Raw genomic sequence first — 8441 nt, forward strand, 5'->3', positions numbered from 1 at the left:
CTTACACTTTTCTCTTATATGGTCAAATAAACTTTTTATTTTTGTTGTTTTCTTTTGATTTTTAAGAATAGTTAAAGTAAAACTGCAGAGAATCTCAATTCAATCTTTTTTAACTTTTTCTTGCAGTGCAAATGACAGTGTTTGTTTCTTTTTTTAAAAAAATTAACTTTTGCATATTGCCAAGTATCTTTTATTAGTTTTAATACATTAGAAAGTTAAAAGTTAGTACTAACTAAATTAAAAATGATTCATCACTGTTATTAATAACAAGACATAAATTACATTCATTTTAAAGACATAAACAATATATTTAAAATCGAGTAGGACATCGCGCCTTTGTATGACATGTTTCAATGCAAACACTACATTTTCTAGACATTCAAGCAGGAGCTATATCCATATCATTCTTAAGCCGGCTTCTTACTTGCACACTTGGATACAGTGTTCGCAATTAAATAAAATGGAATTGGCGGTTAATACACTTCATCACCCACAGAGATAAATGTCCCAGTGTATGTTTATGTAATATTTTACACGGTAATATTTGCTTAAATATGACTTTGTCTAGATTTCACGGAGTCCACAAAATTTAATGACATGCGAGCATGGCATATGATAGTTTTTCCATTTTTCACATGAATATTTCTTATCCTTTGCAAACTTTGTGGACATTTCAACCTTTACCATCATGACCAAAAATAATAATTTCAAATACTCCATCACCAATGTTGTAAGTCATCATATCAACGTGCCCTTGGATCTTTGATAATAATTATTAAACTTTTTATCTATTGCAAGAGGCTATATCATGTTGCTTTGAAGTAATGCGACAGCAAAGTTATTTCTTTCAACAAAACAATCAACAAAAGCTTTGAACATCATGCGAACCATGACAGTTAGAGGAAATGCCCGAGCTTTTTTCAACAAGCCATTATACAACTTAGACACATTTATCGTCATGGCAACCCATCTACGACCATCATCCTTATACATTGTCTATTTTTTCAAAGGAAAATCATTTAATCATACATATGTTACAAGGGACAATGTTTGGATTTGTTGGATCCATTGCACAAATTTCTTTCTTATGATGCTCTGTAGAAGCCAACCACATCAACTTTTTGAGTTCACCATTTAAAATTTTTTAATTAAAATTTTCTTTTAAGTGTTGAACACAAATATGTGATATGTGTTGGTAGGCTCAACCAATCAAAAGATTGAATACATTTGTAGCATCCCCTTGGGAGGATACCACTTATGAAACAAAAGCTAATTTAATACTTAAAATGTTTAGGAGGAATTTATGCCAAAAGATATTCACAAAATATTTAATAGCGAAAATAGATTTACAAAATATTTAAAAGAAGAAATAGGCTCATGTGAAAAATGGTTGAAAGTGGGACATTTTTTTTCCACTTTACCCTCCGAAATTTTTTTTAGATGAAATACAATATCAGAGTATCAATTTAAGATGGTAATGCCCTTCTCAAGTAGTCCACATTTAGGAACTTTATTTTGGAATTTATATTTTCAAATCAACGCCACTGTGGGTTCCATAAGAAACACAGAACTCAAACTAGCGATTATCATAGAAACTAGAATCTTCTTTTGTACATAATTACAAGGAAAAATATAAACCCAGTACATGGCATGACATGGGTTGAAAGTACACTCTAAAATAGCAAAACATGTCTCCAAGTTCAAGTTACCATCATATGGCCTTGTGTTCAACAAGCCTCCAAGATTTCAGACATAAGTGTGACATATGGATCATGTACAAGTCCCCAAAATTTTACAAGACCTAGATGCATATGAAAATGTGATCTTCACTAAAGCTCCCAAAAATGCTACTCCAAATGGCCACCTTCAATGCTCTTTCCGAACATTACCTACGATAGAAAATAACTATCACTAAGCATAAAGCGTAGTTGTGCATAAACCTTGGGCTTGGAGACATTAGATTCTCCAATTCCCTTATCCGTAGTAGGTAGCTCAATGAGACAAAATAAATCAAGTAACCAAGTATATTAAAATATAAACTATCAAACCTTGAAGAGTTTCAAAATATTGATATCCACATTCAAAGGATTAAGTGCCAAGAAAGCATATAAATCAATTCAAGAGAGTTTGTCCAATAACCAATTTCACCCAATATGTACATCATGCCATTACACTAAGTATAATCAATATCAAAATGGACCAAAGCCCATATCAAGAAGGATCGAATCCCAGAAGCAAGAAGGGTCATCACCCAATAATCAAGAGAATCAAGAGCCCTATTGGAATTTATATTTTCAAATCAACGCCACTGTGGGTTCCATAAGAAACACGGAACTCAAACTAGCGATTATCATAGAAACTAGAATCTTCTTTTGTACATAATTTCAAGGAAAAATATAAACCCAGTACATGGCATGACATGGGTTGAAAGTACACTCTAAAATAGCAAAACATGTCTCCAAGTTCAAGTTACCATCATATGGCCTTGTGTTCAACAAGCCTCCAAGATTTCGTACATAAGTGTGACATATGGATCATGTACAAGTCCCCAAAATTTTACAAGACCAAGATGCATATGCAAATGTGATATTCACTAAAGCTCCAAAAAATGCTACTCCAAATGGCAACCTTAAGTGCTCTTCCCAAACATTACATGCGATAGAAAATAATTATCGCTAAACATAAAGCTTAGTGGTGCATAAACCTTGGGCTTGGAGCCATTAGAATCTCTAATTTCCTTATCCGTAGTAGGTAGCTGAATAAGACAAAACAAATCAAGTAACCAAGTATATCAAAATATAAAATATCAAATATCAAACCTCGAAGAGTTTCAAAATATTGATATCAATATTCGAAGGCTCAAGTGTCAAGAAATCTCATAAATCAATTCAAGAGTGTTTGTCCAATAACCAATTTCACCCAACATGTACGTCATGCCATTATACTAAGCAAAATAAATATAAAGATGGCCCGAAGACCATATCAAGAAGGACTGAAGCTCCTAAGCAAGAAGGGTCATTACCCAATAATCAAGAGCCATGTTGAAAATGGCTTTCCACTCATACTAGAGAATGGACAAACGTCCATCATCAAGATGAAATACAAATCCAAAGTCAAGATGGGAAAGATCTGAATCAAGAGGCATGCCTATATCGATGATAAAGTCACCACAACAAGAAGGACAAAGACCCAACAAGAATGCAAAATGATCAAGCAACTCGTACATGTGGAATATTTAGCGAAAGCTTTGCCATACTTGAGATAATAACCATACAATATTATAAGATAAAGAGTAAGGAAGAAACCCATCAATATATTTCAAAAATTTCAGAAGATAAAGATATTTCAAGGTAAAGTTTATACACAAACCTTGGTGTTTACGACAACATAAATTCTACCATAATTTGCGAAGTTCGAATTATCTACGCCATAGACCAACCAAAATTCCCTTCGTCAAACAATTTCTCTTAGCTTGTACAAGAGCATATATACCTTAAATACACAATCAAATATCTACTTAAGTTCAATGGTTTAGCACATCAAAACTAAATAGGAACATCAGTGAAAATCAGACCAAACTATCAAAACAGGAATTTTGGACAGTACTACTGTCCTGTACTATCGCTCAATTTTAAAAGGATAAATTGCAAAAATAGAATTTGTGGCCTCATGAAAATTGTAGATATATGTCTTGAGGTTTCAGGAAAATTATAATCACCCCTATATCAGTTCTGTACAAAATGATATGCTAAAAATACTAACAACAGTACATGCAGTATTTGCAAAATAGAATTCTGGGTAGCACTAACCCTGTAATTCCCCACCCAATTTTGAGTAGATAGAAGACAAATTGGTTTTTGGGGCCTAAAATAACGTTGTATGTCTATGAAATAGCTTTCTATAATATCTTGAATTACTTAAAACGGAACTTTCTACAAGGAATTATGCTAAACACACTAACAGCAGTCCAGTCCAAAAATGGGTTGGTAACTTACCTCAATCATGTGGAATTGTTTGGGGCTCAACCAAGGCAAGTCTTGATGATTGATTTAGTGGATGAATATTATGAGAGAATAGAGGTTTATGTATCTTTATTCGTTGGAGAAAATGAAATTAGAGGGGTGGTGGAGAGGATAAGAGCCAAGGGTATATATCTTACTTGGTAAGATAAAGATGAAAATAATAAAATAAAAAGGGCTGCCCACTTTTAGAAATATCTAATCCATTTAATAAATTTAATTAGATAATCATAGCAAGTGTAATTTATATAACTACACCATAACACTTCAAACAAGTTTCAAATGTCGTCAAGTTCACGTTCAAGTGGGTAGTCCATTCTGATGGCCAAGAAATGAGCACTTTTTGTTAGCCTATCAACAATAAACCAAATTGCATCATGATTTCTTTGAGTGCATGGAAGCCCAAAAACAAAGTCCATGGTAATTCTTTCCCATTTCCACTTAGGTATCGATAAGGGTTGTAATAAACCTATTGGGACTTGATGCTCGGCCTTTATCTATTGACAAGCTAAGCATTTAGAAATATATTCCATAATGTCCTTCTTCATACCATTCCACCAGTAGTGTTCTTTGTTGGTTTGGTACATTTTGGTACCTCTAGGATGCATTGCATATGGTGAAGTATTTGCTTCATTCAAAATTTGTTTCTTCAATTTGTCATCTTTTGGAACACATAACCTATTTTGATAAAATAGAACACCATCCTCCCCTAAATTAAAATCAAGCTTTCCTCAAATTTGAACTTCTTTGATCAATTTCACAAGCTTCTCATCTAACTTTTGTGCTTCTTTCACCTATTCAAGTAGAACTAGCTTGACTTACAAACTAGCAACAATAAATCCATCAGAATTAAATGCAAGACAAGCATTCATGGCTCATAATTCAAGAAATAAGGCCAAAGGACTGAGAGATAAACCAGCAAAGGCTTTGTGACTTAGAGCATCTGCAACCACATTGGCTTTACCGGGATGATAGTCAATGGTAAATTCATAATCTTTAATGAATTCAAGCCATCTACATTGTCTCAAATTCAACTCTTTTTGAGTAACCAAGTACTTCAAACTCTTATGATCAGTAAATATGACACATTTCTCCATATATGTACTGCCTCCAAATTTTTAAAGCAAACACTATGGCAGTGAGCTCAAGGTCATGAGCAAGATAGTTCAATTCATGTGGTTTGAATTTTTGGGAGACATACGCAACCACTTTCCCTTCTTGCATCAAGACACAACCCAAACCATGATGAGATGCATCACTATATATCACATACTCTTTTCCTTCAGTTGGTAGAGTGAGTATAGGAGCTTGTGTCAATAAGGATTTAAGCTTTTCAGAGCTATCTTGGCATTTGTCATCCCATACGAACTTGACATCCTTCCTCAAGAGTTTGATCAAAGGAGAGGCTATAATGGAGAAGCCTTTAACAAACCTTCTATATTATCCCGCTAAGCCCAAGAAACTTCCTACTTCAGTTAAACTTTTAGGCGGTTTCCATTCAATAATAGCACGGATCTTACCAGGATCCACCTTCACACCTTCAGTTGACATAATATTTCCCAGAAAACACACTTCACCCTCCCAAAATTCACACTCGGAAAGCTTCGCATAAAGCCTTTTCTCTTCCAAAATTTGCAAAATAATCTGGAGATAATTTCATGATCTTCACTATTCTTGGAATATATTAAAATGTCATCTATAAAGATCACCACAAATTGATCAAGATAAGGCTTAAACACGCGATTCATCAGATCTATGAATGCCTCAGGAGCATTTGTCAACCCAAATGGCATCACCAAAAATTCATAATGACCATATTGAGTCCTAAAGGCAGTTTTAGGGACATCTTGTTCACATACCCGCAATTGGTAATACCCAGAACTCAAGTCAATTTTTGAGAACAACCTAGCACCCCTTAGTTGGTCAAATATATCATCAATCCTAGGAGTGGATATCTATTTTTAATTTTCACCTTGTTCAATATCAATACAAAGCCTAAGAGTGTCATCTTTCTTTTTCACGAATAAAACAGGAGCTCCCTAAGGAGAAACACTTAGGCGAATAAAACCTTTCTCAAGAAGTTCTTGCAATTAAATTTTCAACTCCTTTAATTCCACTAGATCTATTTGGTAATGAGTTATAGAAATAGAAGTAGTATCAGGGATAACCTCTATAGGAAATTCAACTTCCCTTTCTGGTGTGTATCAACTTCCCTTTCGGGGAAAACATTAGGAAATTCACACACAACTGGTATATCCTTAAGGCTTGGACATTCCAGGTGTGTATCAAATATATGAGCAATATAAGCTTCACAACCATGACTAACATTCTTTCTTTCTACAATTGCAGAGATAATATTTAAGGTCAATGATGTTTTACCTCGATCAATCATGTGTGAAAATGAAGGAGATATGAAGGTCACACGCTTTGACCTATAATGCACTACCACATGGTATCTATGAAGTCAATCCATACCGATAATGACATCATAATCTTGGAAAGGCATTTTAATCAAATTAGAAGGAAATACTAGATTTTGAATCACCAAGGGACAACCTCGATAGATTTTATTACAAACAACTTGTTGACCCAAGGGACTTTGGACAAGCACACCACAATCAAGTCTCACGGATTTCACATCTTTAGGAAAAAACAATGATGAGCAAACATAGGAATGAGTAGAACCTAGATCAAATAATGTAACAACATATAAGCCAAATAAGTAAAATTTACCAACAACCACGTTCATCCCATCTTGGTCATCCCTCTGTCTCATAGCATAATCTCGTATTGTAGCTCTTATCCCACTAGCTTGATTGGCTCCATCTATACTCGTTGCTTGTGTGTTTCTAGATCTTGCACTGTTATTCCCTTGAAAAGGAATGGTAGTAGGTTTTTGAACTGAGTCTTCCATACATGGAGAAGAAGTAGGGTTAGGATTAGGACAATCCTTCACTTTATGATCAAGGCTCGCAAAAATAAAATAAGTACCATAAGCTCTCCTACAAGTACCAGAGTGATTCTTTCCACATTGAGCATAAATGGGCATACGATTCTTGCCTTATCCATAGCTTGGAGTGCTAGCAGTAGAGAAATGTGATCTATCTTTCTTGTGCTGGGCTGACTTGTGAACATTGCCATCTTTGGAATTGTCAAACCTTCCCCTTTTAGATAGACCTCCCAAATCTGCATCAGCTTTTCTGAACTTATTTTTATTTCTACTAGCTTATTCTTTGTCGATCCTTTCCCAAGTAAGAGTAGTTGAAACTAATTTACAAAAGTTCTCATGTTGTAGGACCACCATAGATTTTTTAATGGAATTATTCAAATCGTATTCGAACCACCTGCACTTATCTTTTTCGTTATTAATAATACCACCAGCATAATGAGAAAGCCTAAGAAACTTATGTTGATATTCAACAATAGACATACTCCCTTGCTCTAGATTCAAGAACTTATTTTTCTTTGCATCATGATAAGCAGGTGGGACATACTTCATGTGAAATTCTTTCACAAAATCATTCCAAGTAAGAATAGGAGGTCTTTCCTAGGCATTCGGTACACGTACCCAGCAGTCATAAGCATCTTTTTGTAACATTGAAATAGCATACTTAAATTTGGCAGCTTTTGAACACTCTAGTTGCTCAAATACTCTTTCCATGCACTCCAACCATTGCTCGACATCCGTAGTATCAACCGTTCCTTCAAACTCAACTCCACCCATTTTTCTCATTTTCTCAAAGTTTATTTCATTAGGGTCGGGAATTCTTCTAGCCATGTGATGAAAGAAACCAGTCATTTGTTGAAAAGAAGGATCAACAGTAGGAGTACTATGATTCATTTGAGGGTATGGACCAAATCTTGCACCTTATTATTTCCCACTTCAGAACCACTAGTACGAGGAAGATTAGAATTAGAAAATTGTTCTCCAACCCCTTCTTGAAAGTGAGGTTGGGCATTAGACTTATTCAAACCCTCTCGAGCGACTTTCATAGGTCTATTATAGGAAGAAGAGGTCATGACTTAATTCCTATATAAGGGAAGATCACATTGCATTAGGAACATGTTCATAATGCATATGCGCAATACACTCAAAAAAATGCAAGAAAAAAAGGAACAAATATATCAAAAAGTCACAACAAAAGTCCTAGAATCATAAACCTAGGCTCTGATACCAAACTTGCAGCATCCCCTTGTGAGGACACCACTTACGAAACAAAAGCTAATTTAATAGTTAAAATGTTTAGGAGGAATTTATGCCAAAAGATATTCACAAAATATTTAATAGTGAAAATAGGCCCATGCGAAAAAGGGCTGAAAGTGCGACGTTTTTTTTTTACTGTACCCTCCAAAAAAATCTCTTAAATGAAATACAATATCAGAGTATCAATTTATTATGGTAATGCCCTTCTCAAGTAGTCC

The 8441-nt window shown here is 34.6% G+C and overlaps 1 pseudogene; it reads right to left on the reverse strand.

Annotated features, from left to right (window-relative positions):
- Positions 1-564: 564 nt before the first annotated feature.
- On the reverse strand, positions 565-7743 carry LOC129893653 (uncharacterized; annotated as a pseudogene).
- Positions 7744-8441: the final 698 nt, after the last annotated feature.

The sequence above is a fragment of the Solanum dulcamara genome, chromosome 1 (genome assembly GCF_947179165.1).
Source record: "Solanum dulcamara chromosome 1, daSolDulc1.2, whole genome shotgun sequence".
NCBI lineage: Eukaryota > Viridiplantae > Streptophyta > Magnoliopsida > Solanales > Solanaceae > Solanum > Solanum dulcamara.